The sequence below is a fragment of the Castor canadensis genome, chromosome 2 (genome assembly GCF_047511655.1).
Source record: "Castor canadensis chromosome 2, mCasCan1.hap1v2, whole genome shotgun sequence".
Taxonomy (NCBI): Eukaryota; Metazoa; Chordata; class Mammalia; order Rodentia; family Castoridae; genus Castor; species Castor canadensis.
The window spans coordinates 57958505-57974681 of NC_133387.1; the positions used below are offsets into that span (position 1 = coordinate 57958505).

The 16177-nt window shown below is 31.7% G+C and overlaps 1 protein-coding gene across 1 annotated transcript in view; it reads left to right on the forward strand.

The window, feature by feature from the left end:
- Sema3a (semaphorin 3A) overlaps window positions 1-16177 on the forward strand; it is a 460497-nt gene that overhangs the window by 171002 nt on the left and 273318 nt on the right. The window lies entirely within an intron of this gene.

The window sequence follows — 16177 nt, forward strand, 5'->3', positions numbered from 1 at the left end:
TGTATGGAACTGGTAAGGAAAAAAAAAAAAGAAAGTACTCTGAACGTAAATGCTTCCTTCTTCCTTTATGGTAAACTAAGTAGAGTATAATTAATCTATCAATTTTATTTTGATTTTTATTATAGTTATGAATTTCTAATTATATTGGATTTCTTTTAAGCAGATGCTTTTCCAATTAATTTAATGTTAACAAATTCAATTTCCTTAGTTTTTTTCATGTCAGTCAAGAAATGTAAGTTTTTTATGAAACTTATTCTCAAATTGCTATATGGAAGAAACATTTACATATTAAAAGAATTTATCACACAATGTGAAAATTCACTGATTTAAGAGCTATGTTGAAATTGTGGGTATTAAGTCACTATGAATTTTGATTCTTTTTCATGAGAATATACCTCATGTATTTAGGATTATTAGGACAATGAAAGCTTCAAAAAAAAGTACTAGTTCTCTAAAACATGTATATCCTATGTGTATATACATACGTGTGTGTGTCTGTTATTTGGTTAGACTAATCTCAGTCTTACATGACACTGATCTCCTGGATGCTGGTTTATTAGTGCATCAATGTGCTCAAAGTTTAAACACTTGGTTTCTTTTTAAGAAAATTATAACCTTCTGATTTTTCAATTATAATTGTATTCAAAGTCACCAATAAAAGAAGCAAGACTACAAGGTGAATTTCCTAGGTATTAGCCACATTCTCTCCCACATTTAGGAAGGACAAAGTTATACCTAAGTGTGGTTTCACTATCATTGATTACTATTAATACCTTTTAATGTTTACTTGAAAATCAACAAGTTTTTAGAACTCGTTTTATTAAAACATCAACTGTTTTATTGATGGGTCTTAAATCACTGCAATAATAATATATATTATGGGATTAAAATGGAACAGAGAATAAATATCAACAAATGGATACATATAAAAGTCAGAATAGAATGTCAAAATGTGACAAAATTGATGAAATTTACTCTCACATATTGTTATATAATAGAACTATTTGCAGAATTGAATTTATGATTCTAGCCTTTAGGTAATATAAATACAAAGCAGAATACACAAATATCAGTTGGTTGGAAAAATGCTATCTTCAAATTGTAAACCTTGAGGCCTTCACTTTTTTGTCTGTCTTTTCTTTTTAAAAATGGATAAATAAAATTTAGTTATTTATCATATACAGCATAGTATTTTGCAGTGTATATACATATATATGTGTATATATGAAATTGTTAAACCTAGCAAATTATGCATTACCTCACATACTGATTTTTGTGATGGTAACAATTGTCATCTATTGTCTTAACATTTTCCAAGAATGCAGTATACCACCATTAGCTATAGTCTCCATACTATATAATAGTATTTCTTGAAATCTTCTCTCCTATACACAGCAGAATACTATTCAACCATGAAAAATAATTTGATCGTCTTATTTGTAACAGCATGGATGAAGTTGGAGGGCATTACGCTGAGACATTTAGCAATAAATGAGAAAGTAGCTTTTGTTGTAGTTTTGCTGGGAGATGTCCATGTTTACTAGGGAGAAATTAGACCCCAGACTCAGGCACCTGTGGATTTCCAAGATGAGTTACTGTGAACTTTGAAAAAACTACCATTCCTTGTGTCAATTCCTTATTTGTATTTTGGAACTAGTGCTAATTTATTTGCTTACATTTATTTTAACATAGCTTGAAACATTTTAGTTTTTATTATAAAATTGGATTTTTTTGTGTGTGTGTGGTACTGGGCGTTAAATTCAGGGCCTTACACATGCCACGCAAGGGTTTTACCACTTGTGCCATACCCAAGTCCTTTTTGCTATCAGTTTGTTTTTCAGTCTCGTGATTTTGCCTCAAACCGTGATCGTTCTGCTTCTGCCTCCCAAGTGCTGGGATCACAGCAAGCCTTATTATCCCCAGCTCTCTTGACTACTTTTCAAACTACTTGATTATGTTTTTCAGGAGTATTCTAGTTTTTCATGGTTGTTTAAGGGTTAATCTTATTTTTGCTTTATAGATTGGAAGCTTTTAGAAGTAAAAACTATTATTTCTTCTATTTTACTTAGACAGTGTCTCACTGTGTAGCCCAAGCTGGTCTAGAACTCTTAGTCCTAGTACTGCAGCCTCCCAAGTACTGGATTTATAACCATGAACTACCATCCCAACTCATTTTTTATGCCTGCCCCCAACCCATTTAAATGGATAAATAATATTAATTTAATGAGTGAGTGATGTTGCCAGTGAATTGAGTTAAAATGAAAAAAAAATTAAATTCTCTAAAGAATGTTGGCACTTAAGAGACTAAAAACCTTTTTTCTCCAATGAAGAATTCTTCTCAGTATATTCACCTATTAATTTAGCTGTTACATAATTTTGATTTTTAGATAAATTCTCTTGACTTATAGAATGCTTGTATTTCAATTTATCCTGTAACCACTTCTAATATTATTGTGGAATACATTTTCCTCATGGGAGATTCCCTAGACATTTTTTTAAGGAAAGAGAAAAAGATAGGGTGTCCAGATGTGCTAAGATAATTGCGCTAGCTCTGAATTCACATTTGACTTTACAACAAGGAAACGTGGTGATAAGGTCATAATGCAAGTTGTCACCGCCGCTACTTGATGAAGGCATCAGTCATAATGAGGGCTTAGAAGCTTGGCCTTGTTCCTGAGACAATTTAGTACACATACCTAACCTCCTCTGCACCCAGTAAGGGTGGAACTGGAATGGCTAGAAGTAGGTGTGGATGTCGCCTGTCTCTTTGAAAAATTTCATTCTTTGCATGTTTACACAAGTCCAACCTCCGATTCAGCTGAACAGCTTATTTTGCTGAGAAAAACTTTCTTCTTTCCTCAAACTGTTTTTATATTTTTCTCAGTCTTTGATAAGTCATGCAACATGTTTTTAGGTTCATAGAGTTTCCAAGCCAGCAGGAACTTGAGAGATCACCTCACTGTTTTTATAAGGAATGGGACCAAGAGGAGTTTAACACAAGTTAGTTACTCTTATTCTAGAGTTCTTTCCCTGATATCATAAAATCTTGCTCCCAAGATAGTGATTTCACTGGACCGTTTTCATCATCCTTTTTTTGAATCTGCTCATAATTTACAATCAGCATTATTGGTCAGCATTATCATCAACAGAAATGTATATTACTGTCATAAAATAAATGTATCATATATCTATATATATGAGATATACATGTATTTATATCAATCTATCTGTTGTCTATTGATCAATTTATTTTACTCAAAGAAACATATAGTTATATTAAGGTGTACCCTGTTTGTGGTTGGCTAAATATTTGATATACACATAAAAAGTCAAACACTGCATAGAACTTCTTTAGGTGTATATTTACTTTTCCTTACTAGCTTTATTGAGAAACAATTGGGACAAAATACACAACTATGTTAAGAGCTTAATTCTATGGGTTTTGACAGAGGTATGTAACTAAGAAAGAACTACTACAAGCAAGATACAGAATATTTTTGTCACTCAAGCAAGAATTTTCATGTCTATTTCCTTTTTGATGCTATATATTTTTTGCAGTTTATGTAAAATATAAGGATGCATTTTCGTGTGTAGTTTTTCACTTAGCATCATCATTTAGAAATATATATTCTTGGCATATAAGGATTTCATTTCTTTGTATTTCATTGAATGGCTATACTGCAATTTTTAAATTCTTTCACTTCCATCTTCTGACATTTATGAATTAATTTTGATGAGCATTGTGTTCAAATTTTTAAATGGACATGTGTTTTCATTTGTTTTGTAGAAACATGTATGATTGGAATAACAGTCATTTGGTAGGTATATATAGTCCTTTTTAAGAAAAACAAACACTTTTACAAAGTGTTTGCACCATTTTATATTCTTCTAAACTGTGTGTGGGTGTTACTATTGCTCTTTATCAAGGCTCTGCAAACTGTTATTCTTAAGCCAAATTCCAATTTATTTGTAAATAAAACTACTGCAGCACAGCCACACTCTTTATGAATGAGCTGCTCTCATCCTACAAAGGCACAATTAAGCAACTACAAAGGCACAATTAAGCAATTCAGACACAAACCATAGGGCCCTCAAAACTTGAAGTTTTCTGACCCCTGTTTTACATTTTAGCAAAATTCAGAAGTCCATTTTCATTTTAACCTTTTTAATACATATGTGATAGTATAACAGTGAATCTTTAATTCACAATTCTTTCATGACTAATGACAATGAGTCATTAATTCTTGTATTTGTCAGATTTCTACCTTCTTTTGTGAAATATGTATTGAATTCTTTTACTCAATTTTAATTGGATTTTTTTTTTTTGGTCTTACTAATGCTGAATTAAAAGAATACTTAGTATATTCTGGAGACTTTATATGTTCTCTAGACATGTTTTGTGGCTAGTTTCTCCCATTCTATGGCTTTCTTCTTCAGTGATTTTTGAAAACCAAAAATTTTAGTGTTGATGAATATTCTGTAGTATTTTTTTTCATCTAAGACTTTGTTATTGGGTACTATCAAAGGGACCTTTGCTTACTTCAAGGTTAAATTTTTTTTCTTCATTTAAGAGGCTCATTACTTCAGTTTTATAGGTCTACAGTTCATTTTGAGTCAAATTTGCATAGCGTATGAAGTTATGCCAAGACAGTTGTTCTACCTTCATTGTTTATATTTAGTCATTGTTTTCTATTGCTTATCTGAGTGGAGGTATTTCATGGCATTTACAAAAGTTCTTTACAAAATGTATCAAATATATCATACTTCGAATCACCCCCTCCCATGCTTTCCTTTATCCTTCTCCCTCCTCCCTGCCCTGCTGCATTCCTGGAATAGTTTCAGCAAGTAGCATTTTTGCATTTACATAAGTGAGTACACAGTATTTGCCCCATATTCATCCTCCTTGTTGAAAAGGCTTTGCTTTCCCAATTGAATTGCTTTAGTAACTTTATTCAAAATCAGTTATAATATTCTGTTTGTTCCATTAAACTATGTGATGAACCTTTGGCCAATAATGCTCTGTGTTGAGTTTTGTAGACTTCCTGAAATTCTCAAAATCAAATTGTATAAAGTAACCAAGTGAACTGTTTTGTTAAAAATACTTTGATTCCTCTAGTTTGTTTGCTTTTCATAGAACTCCCCTTCCCTGCTCACCCAAAAAGTCTTCTGAATTTTTCATTGAAATTCTGTTGAATCTATAGAAATCTTACATTTCTCCCAATGTCTCATTATCAGTTTGTAGTTTAATTGCATTGTGATTAGAGGCTATATTCTGATCACAATTATTTAAATTTTATTTATAGGTTTTAATGCCTAGGATAGATCAACCTGTGCAAATGGTCCAGATATATTAGAAAAGAGTGTGAATTTTCATTTAGTAACTGATACTTTTATGAGAGCAAGGAGGTCATGGTGCTTCATAGCATTCTTCTGATCTATCATATTTTCACTCATCTTGTTTGTGTTGCTCTAAGTAAATTTCTTACTATGATTATGTACTTTCACTTCTTTCAATTCCATTGCTTCTTGTATCTTGTGATTCTTCTATAGACTCATATGCATTTGTATTTTGTTTATCTTTCTCCTGATTTGACCTTTTTAATCATTGTGGAATGTTTCTTTTTATCTCTGGCAATCTTTTGCTTTGATATGTGTTTTAGCTGATACTGATCTGTAGTCACTCCAGCATTCTTATGTTTATTATTTGCATCTATTCATTTTCAAGTTATCTGGTTAGTACTGTAGTTGAGCATTGAAGATATTCTGATTTCTGTTCCTTCTTGTCATGTACCATATAACAAAAAGAAAAGGCTTTTATACCTTATTTTTTATCACAGATATCCTGAAATGTAAATATGTCTTCGGGATTTCCTTTATTTATTTATTTTTTTCATTTTTCGAAGCACTAAGCAGACCCTTTCTGTCTAAAGACTCATGGCTCCTTTTAGTTATATGAAGTTACACACATGCATACATACAGTGTATGTATGTGTACATATATATTTATGCATATATTCCCCGATTTTTCTCTTTTCCTTCTACTAGTACTAAAAACTTAATATTATATTTCTTTCATATGCCCATTAACTTTCCTTTACTTGTATTTTCCATTTTATGTTCTTACTGTTTTATTTTATTAGAATTTTTCTTGACATTATCTTCCAACCCTTCTATTCAAGTTATGACTTCAGTGTTTAGTTTTAGTTTCTAAGAATTCTGTTTGATTCTCTGTTTCTTTGTTTTGTGGTCTTGTTTGTTTACTTTTTCCCACTATATTAAATATTTTAAAATTATTGTTCTGAAGAATATTAATTTTAGTTTTGGCATAGCCTACATTTTCCTTATTGTCTTTGCTTCCTCAAGGTTCTTTCAGTTGGTGATTTGGTATTTTGTTGTTCCTTTATTTTCTTTTTGTTTTTCAAAGCACTAAGCAGACCCTTTCTATCTAAAGACTCATGGCTCCTTTTAGTTATATGAAATCACACATATGCTTACATATACACATTTTTGTTTTCAGTTTTTGTCATGGGCCAAGTAATTCTAGGTTATCCATTGATATTTCTGAGTGAGATATTAAACCACCTTTAAAAGTACTGTTGTTGAATATTATTTTTGATGGGAGTGGGGGGGCGTCAAAGGGTTTTAGAGTATTTTTGTGAATTATTATGCTGTACTTTATTTGACCAATGAGTAAATTCTCTTTTACTGTGGGGCTCCAAAATGATATATGTGGAATACGTTCCCTAGTGCTTTTCAGTATGTCCTGTATTGGGCAGAGGGGAATATCTACTGATTGTTCATAGTTAAAAAGCAGGGAGGGAAAATGTTGTCCTCCTATTTCTTCTGCTAGTATTTGCAACCTCTCTCTCAGCTTCCTTGGGGTGAATAGACTTGCTTCTCCTATGAATTCTCTAACTCCCCTTTGCTAAGTCAGTGAAATTCATGCGACTTCTTCATCCCCCCTCCCAATTTTTTGAAATCTTGTGTTGCGGTGGTTACTTTTACCATTCTCTTGAACTTAGCAGTGAGTACATTTTCTTTGTTTAAATTCTCTTTTTTACATTTATCTGGGATTAAAAGAGAGAGAGATCTGTCTGATTTAATTGAAATTCACATTATATTCTTTATAAATAATCGGATACATTTTATAGGTTTATTTACCTCAAATATTATTATGAATGATGATGATGATGCAGTTCCATAGGTTTGATGGGGAAAAGAATTTCCTAGTTTCTCAGAAACAGATACCTACAGTACCAATGAGTAGCCTTCCCTTTTCTGAGACTATATTTTGAGTATCGCTTTATAAGTTTTTGGCACCTATACTATAGGAGGAGGAGGAAACTCATATCTGTCCATTGTAATACTTGCTAGTAAGAGGTTTGATGGGGAAGGAATTTTCAGTTATTGGCTAAAATGATGCTTTGGGATTATCTGCAGATTTCATTACTCCTGTCATTTCTGTTCTATCACTGTAGGTAATTGACTATAGTTTAAGTGGGAGTGTAGACTAAAATACAGTGCAGTTCATCTGGGTTTCATCAAAACTATATCCCTGCTGGGCTGCAACTGGGCTTTGAAACAATTTATGTCTACAAGTGCTACCCCAAGTCATTGGGGATTTGTCTGAGGTCTGAGACAGTTGCTATGGAAATGGTCCTACTCCTTTCTTCTTTAGTAAAAACTTAAAAGAAGGTAGCCAGAACTGAAAATAAAAATGAAGAAACAGCATAAAGAAAGGGTACCAATAGTGGTTAGATTTGCAGAGTGTTGTATATAGATCCATGTAGTTTAGTGATTTTTGAGTGGAATTTCTGTAACAATTTAATGTATACTTCAATAGTTGAGAATCAAATCATCCTGGAGTCTTTAAGGACTTTTATTTCACTTTATCCTAAATATGTTGACACAAGTTCCCTAAGCTTTCTTTGTTAAGATCTTTTTTTTTTTTTTTTGGTTTCTAAAATTGCAAAGTTTAAAAAATTAGATCAAACCATAGAATTATTTTCAGTCAGAAGAGCACAGACTTTCACACAAAATTTCCCAACATTCTGTCATGGTTAAAAATCTCAAACAAGAGTATCGAATTGTACTAAGAAAACCATGTTATTGAATAAAACGACAAAACTGACATGATTTGGAGGAATTTTAAAGCTGCAAATATAGTGTCATATTGTCAAGCTATGATTTTTTTAATTAGAAAAATTTCAGTGTTAATATGTAAAGTAATAATAATGATGATAATGATGGCCTGTAAAAGACATCTTACAACATTTGAACCCCATAACACTAAATTTTCCTTAGATGTTGACTAAATAGCTATAACAAACCAGTATGGAAATGCAAGAAAAGCAAAATAAAAGCATGTACAATCATAATGGAATCAGAGGACATCCAATATCTAGTGGTACACATGAATAAAAAAATAGATGGTAGTTTTATAATTATTCAAGTAATATCCCAAATTTCTTTGCTAAGTAGCCAAGAAGCCCCTTAAAGCCACAACTACTAGAAGGTTTGCATGCTGTCATAGATTCAACTGGGAAGGAAACAATATACCCTAAATAATTAATACATTTACATTTTTATTACTAGATAATATGTAAAATAAGCCTCCTCCAATCCTTTACCACAAATCTGATCTGATTTCTATGATAGTAGATACATATGTTGCCCATATTTATAACTTGAAAAGAATTTTGCCCATATTTATAATTTAAAAAAGAATTCATATGTTTACATGGTCAATTTGACGGAACTACCTTATATGGTTGTATCTATTGGCCTAACAAATGATCTAAATTTACCTAATCCCCTGATCTATCTAACTTCTTCCAAAAAATCTTTCATAATTTTAACTTGCTTTTCAATGCCTGTCTTTTGTAAATGATAGCTTATATCTAGTTGTGAATTATGATTCTATTTCTACTTACAGTTTTACTCACTAGTAGTTGATAAATTAGCATGTTGGTTGTTTGCTTGGTTACAGTTTCATCTAAATATGATGTTTTGCTTAATTATTTTCATGGTTTCTTGGGTTTCCAATAAAAATGAGAATATTTTGTACAAGGTGGTTTTGATGGATATACATGCACTTTGAGGTATCAAACCCAAGTGTGATAGTATTTGTTTTATCAAAAGTTTGTGCTATTATTCCCCTCAACATGTTAGCTGTTTTTTTTCAAACTCATAATGAAAATCCTTAGTTATAACTGAGAGTAAAGTATAAGCAAGAAAGAAAGAGAGATAGACAAAAAGAGAGAAAAAAGAGAGAAAGAGAGAAAAAGATAAATAGAGACACAGAGAGAGAGAGAGAGAGAGAGAAAAGAGATGGTTCTGAAAGTTAGGTTTGGATATCTGAGGCCATAACTGCAAAGTTGTTTACATATTACTTGCTTTGTTTTATCAAAGAGGAAAAAAAAAACTTAGAACTGGAAGAGTTTTAGAGATCATTCTGCACAATTCTCTTAGCTAATAGATGAAAGAAATGAAGAGAGAGAAGCAGAATAATTTGTCACAAATCATATAGTCAATAGAAAGCCTAAAAACAGAAATCAAATTTTTGAACCCCAGTAAGAGTTTTTCTATTGCAAGCATGTGGTATCCATTTCAAGTATTTTCCAAATTTTAAAATGTATTCTTTTGAAAAATTTGCCCTAAGCAGAAGATAAATTATGACAGTCACATTCTGTGAATGAAGTAAATCTTTACTTCTACCGTCTGATTAGCTTAGCACAAAGATATCCAACAAAAATAATGAAACTAATGTCACTCATTTAATAACAAAATGATACTTTCATCATTTTGATTAATGCTTATTTTGAATCAAAAGGCCATTGTGTTATAGTAATATTCTAGACCAATTGGTAGTCTAGATTCTGATGTTAGACAGAGGTACCTTCTAAATTAAGTCCTTTCTTATCCTGCAGACTGAGATCTTGCACATCTGAGATGTGTTAGTTGAAATTCCTCACAGTCCTCAATTGCCAAGATTGGATGGAATGATAGGAGTAGTAAATGGAAGGAAACTAAGAAAAATTTACATTAAAAACTATACTATAGAAAGGCACCACAGAGAGCAGCAGGGAGAGAAAGACTCTCAGAATTATACATTTGCAGGTTGAAACCTGAAGCTTACCTCGTCTTAACTCCAGGGAGGGTAGGGGAGTTTCAAGATTGAATGACCAATTAAAATTAACTCCAAAATATTTTCTGAACATCTTTCTTTGGAGGCCACATAATTATGAGATGGAATCCTTCCCTGGAAGTTTGATTGAAGATATATTCTTCTCACCATCTCACCAATTCAACATTCATTTCCTGAATATTTAGACTATTCCGTGTGTTATCATAAGCTATTGTAATAAAAGAGCAATAAAAATAATTGTCCTACAGTCAAAAGAATGCCATCATGGAATCAATGGAGCAAAAGTTTCGTTAAAATATGATAAGTGCTAAGATGGTAAGGCCCATTTCTCAGTTTTCACTTAGCCTTCATCAAACTCTCCATGCGAAGAATATAGGGACTTAATTTATTTAACTATGGTGATAAAAATAGATGAATAACCTAACATAAAACTGGGCAAACCATATAAACAGAGAATTAGAGCAGACCAACCTAAAATACACAGCAAACATATGAAAGGATGCTAAAGCTTGCTACTAGGGAACTGTCATTTACAGCAGTAATGGGATACCCTTTTTTTTGTCAGACTGGTGAAAGTTAAAAGTAGAAGGAAAGTTAGTGTTTTCTAGGGTGCGGGATTATCAGCACACCTGTGGAAAAAGGAAGTCCAAATGGTTACTAATTCATGAAGAGTAATCAAGAAATAACTGCTAAAACAAAAATGTGCATTTTTAAATAAAATAACAGCTAACTAATAAACCAAATCAAGAGTAAAACTCTTTCAGAGATATCCAAAATGCTCACCATTGGGGAAGAATTAAGTAATGTGGTTGTAATCCACATTTTTGACTATAACGCATTGACTTAAAGCACTGGTCAGATCTATGCATTTGACTAGAGGCTTATTAATGATGCATGTTCTTTGAAAAACCAATTTTCCTAATCAATGCTTATACTGTGATATTGCTTTTTAAAATAAATTAATAAAATTTAATGCATTTGATATTAAGAATATATGCTTTCATCTATGGGATGATGTAATGAAAGGTTTGGAAGAGCCTATTATTGACTGTGGAAACCTGAGGCATGAGAAATAGAAATGATACAGGGATGGTTATTAAATTTTTCCCTAGAGGTGACCAGAGGTGAACACATGCTAATTTTGTCTGAAAATATTAACTATAAGAAAACATAACAAAACACTATAAAATGGGATGGGTGCATGTGATCATTTATTGTTTGTAATTTAAACAAATTTAAATAAATTGTTTATAATTTAAACTTGTGGCTATCTCCCATCCATTTGCATAATGAAGAAGTTGACAATATGACTCTTAAAATTGAGATTTTTTTACCAAAAATAGAATTATTAAATTTTTATTACATCTGCTAATTAATTTAGTGTTTTTCATCTTGCCTGTTAATAAAGAGATAGGTTGGGTTAGGTAGTATTGTTTTACTTCACAAATGTGTTGCCCTAATCCATGCATCACATAAAAGAAATATAATTGATTACTGTTCAGAAGGAAACCCTGGCATCCTTACATCATTCAAAAGGCAACTGTGATTGAGATCCCAATTCTTTTGAGATGATAGTCTTTCAAAACACTGAAGTGCTGCTGGTTGGTTCTGAATACATAATTATGCCAGTCCATTGCACAGGGTACTATGGATAGAATAGCTAAGACGATGCCTCACAGCGATGATTGGTCCAGATGTTTGAATTTTGATTATGGTTGAGTTAGAAACATTCGAAAATATGTGCTTTAATTATAGACATGGAAATAATTACTTCTCTGCCTCATCCATCACCCTGCCAAGACTGAGATTTTTGTAACTAATGCTTTGTCCAATGCATTTGTAAACAGACATTCTATCATTTTGCTAGAACTGTTTTCAAATTACCGCTTGTATATAATTTGCTACAAGAAATATGTAAATGAGTATTCCCATATGAACATTAATATATTCACCAAATAGCTTCATCTAACTGGTCAACATGAAAAACTTTAATAGAAAAGGGAAAGATGTTTTTCATGCTGTGTACTACAAAATACCTGCTGAACTATTGACTTCAAAAAGGCCTTGGGAAGTTACAACAAATTACTATTTTCTAAAGAAATATAAATCAGCATCACTTTTGTACATTCTTTATACACACATGGTTGGAGCTACCAGGTTCTGTGAATCACGAAGTCACTAATATTAACTTTTGTCATAAAGTTTGCAAAGGAGAAATTAGAATTAGTTTTGATCAGACTTTGAACAAAATATGCATATTTTCTGCTTCCTACATATTTTCACACAGTATCTCCTTCATGTAAATAAACTATTGAGCTTTACTTCCATTTTCAAAATAAAGTCTGTCCTCAACATTTATTTTTGAATTTTATCTACTCATGTGATGAAATTGGACCCAGGATTTTTATGAAGAAATAAGTATAGTTTGTGGTGATAGACTTTTTTTTTAGTTAAGCATTCAATATAACACAATGCTAATAAATTATTAAAAATAAATGCATGAAAATAACCATAATGTATAGCAGCATATTGTAAACCAAATATATCACACCAAAAACATATTCTACTTTCTCATTTTTACCTTATGAATAGCCCTGTCATTTAGGCAGCATTTAACATTTACCATCCTTATCACAGCTGCAGTGGCACTGAAAGCAACTGAGAATTGCAAAGGAACTTTTTTGTAAAGAATTGAAAATAAAGTGGAGTAACGATTGGTTCTCCTTTGCTTGTTGAATGGTTAGAGATAGATAAGTGGATTTGTAGTGAGGTCATCAGTCACAATTGGATGACAATTTGGAAATGGATTAGCTTAGAAGTAGCAATTTCTGCTCCATGGGTTTCAGTGAAAAAAATCTGCCTAATTCTGTAAGAGACCTCATAAACTGGCCTGATCAATGCCTACCTAATGTGCCATTGTGCACTGGGCACACTTCAGCGATTACAGCACAGCTGAGGCTGGATTTTGCTTGATATTTCTTTAGCACTCGCACCACAGGTGCTCCCCATGATTATTTGGCCCAATGGAATAAACCCTTCAGGGAATTAAATGGACTAGGGTCTGTTCCTCCTAAGAAGCTTTCCATTTCTGCCCTGAGTTGCGGCTGGTGTCAGCAGCAGTTGCATGAGCCCAAGGAGGATAGACTAAGCACTTTATGCAAAAGAAACCACTCTTTGTGTGGGTAGTACCTTCTTACTTTTGAATTTCATGACATAAGACTGACCACTTTTGTAGTTTGGAATAACATGGCAACACAAAATTTAAGTTGGGAATGAGCAATGTTTTAAAGATTAGAGTTTCAGGTGGAAACTTAAGACAGCATTACTTAATTTGTTTTTCAGTGTCTCTCAGAAGATGACAATGGATAATGAAAAGGAATTCAGTCAAATAAATTTAAAATAAAATTTGAATAGAAAAAACACCATTAATAAACTCCCTGAATTTCTCTACTGGTTCCTTGAAGAAACAATCAGTAAAATTTTAAGGACAGGGAGATAATTTGGAGTGCAAATGTGTATGCTATAACTAGATAATAAATTCTACCTTATACTGTAGACAAAGTGTGTTAATAATATTATTTATCAGAAAATTTCAATCTTGTAGCTCATTAAATATGATATGATATGGAAAGGCATAATATAAAAATATTCTGGGATAATGTAGCACACAGAAAAGAATTTATTGAGAATAATTCTCTAACATTAGTCTAAATAATATCTGGTGCATGGTTGAAACTCTTTGAAGTCTTTTTTTTTTCTTTTTTTAAAAATAGATGTTCAACTTATAATTACAAACCAAACTTACCAGAAATATCAGGTTTTATTGGGATACCTAACTTATTTTAGGTAAAACAAATACAATACAATAATTAGACAACTAATACCAATGAGAGTTTAAAGGCAAGGGAAAAGGTTTCCTACTGCAAATTATTTCTTAATCTGATCTTGTAAAATCTTTTAAAGAGGAGACAATCATCTAATAACTTTTGACTTATAAAACAATCTAAAGTATCAAGAGCTATGTTGAAAGTATAACCAAAGACAAACCTTCTGCGGGAGATCTGGGTAGGTAGCCTAGAATCCAATGATCTCTTCTTTGAGTTAAAATTCTCCTCAAAAAGGTTTATATTTTATTACATGATATTTTTTATATTATCATGTATATTTTAAGACCTTAAATTTGTAAAACAATGAAAATGGACATAATCACTGCCTAAAATATAAGAAAATGGGTCTCCATACTATGTTTATATGTAGGGCAGTGGTAATTCTCAAAAAGATAGATACTGGAGTGTGGACAGAAATCATACTTACCAGTTTTTAAAATACAGCATTATATCTTGTTATTATTATGTTATCATGAGCTTAATCAATTTAAGTTAAATAGTCACTGTCAGCATTCTATTAATATTGTCCATCCAACTCAAACTACAAAGGTACAAACTGAGTTTGCAAATATTAAGGTAAATCTCTTGTGGGAAAAAATGCAGCATTTATAGTGGTTGGTGTGACTGGTTTACACAATGGCCCATTAGACAGAATGTTGGAGATACTGGTTTTCCAAGTTTGCTTCTGTTTAATACACATAACCATGGTCATAAAATTGTTTTGGGATTGCATTTTAAATTAAAGAAATATATAGACAGGAATGTAAATTTAAAACTTGAGGAAATTTAGTAAGGTAAAAATTTTTCATGATTTGAAGATTAACAGCTTCTTAGTACCCAATCTGCTATCATGACCTTGTTATCTGAAATATAATGAAAGCTCTTTCCAGTTTCTAAATGATTGGAATGTTACACAATATATGCAGGCTCCAAAACATCAGACAGAACCCCATAAATATGTAAAATTTATATATATCAGTTAAAAAAATGCAGAGCAGTAACTGAGGTTAGCAAGTCCTTACCAATAGAAAGTCTTTTCAGTTGCTCTTTTGGACCAACTGAAATATGGAAAGCAAATTGTCTGCATTCCAAGAAGATGAGATTTATTTAAAAAATAGGAAAAAAAAATCACCTTATGAGAAAGCAAAAAAATAAATAAATAAAACAGAACAATGAACAAATACATCAGGTCATGGGTATGGCAGTAAGGACATAAAGCAAAGCCTAGAGCAAGAAGCAGCTCCTGGAATGGACTATGGATTAAGAGAATGGTAAAAAAGAGGTGGTTATCTACTGAGAAACCTAGATGGATGGTCCTTTTCAACTTTAAAATGCTGCATTCATGAACAGATTATATTTTAAGTATTTTATCACAGAGAAAAAAGAATGGCAATATTTTTTCTGTGTCAATTGATGGATGTGTTAATTAGCTTTATTGTGGTAATCATTTCACAATTTCAGTATGTACAATTATAATGGTGTACATCTTAAAGGTATACACAATTGTATTTGTCTATAATACATCAATAAACTTGGAAAAATGCATATTGAAACAACAAAAATGCTAAGATTCTGGCTTTTTAATATTTGGAATGAAAAATTAAGAGAACAAGGCTGGTCTAATTATTTGTAGTAAATTAAGGTAATGTAAGTTTTAAGAGTTTGTTTTTATTGCAAGTCAATAAAAATGATGACTATGGCAAGAACTGAGATGAGGCAGAATCTGAGACGCAGCTGAGTAGAGTATGTGGCTGTTGTCAGTCATTTTTTAAATTAAATTATTGTATTATTTATTGTCTTAATATTTCTATAGGTATGTCATTATATAATTAAGGACTTACTTGCTCTGTGTATAGAAAATAAATATATTTTCTAAGCATCATATCAGTATTAGATACAAATATGCACTGTTTCTTTTAAATATTAAATATAGATCTGTGGTGACATGAATGCATAAAATATTAAAATTGTTAGAAATGGATACTATTGATATTTTTTAACATAGGACCTTGATCATCCTAGGCAAACATTCTTCCAGTGACCAAGTCCCCATCCTTATTATTGATTCTTAATGGTGTAAACATAGCTCCTTACAATGAAAAAACAGGGACATACAAATCTACCAGTACATAAAACCACAGAA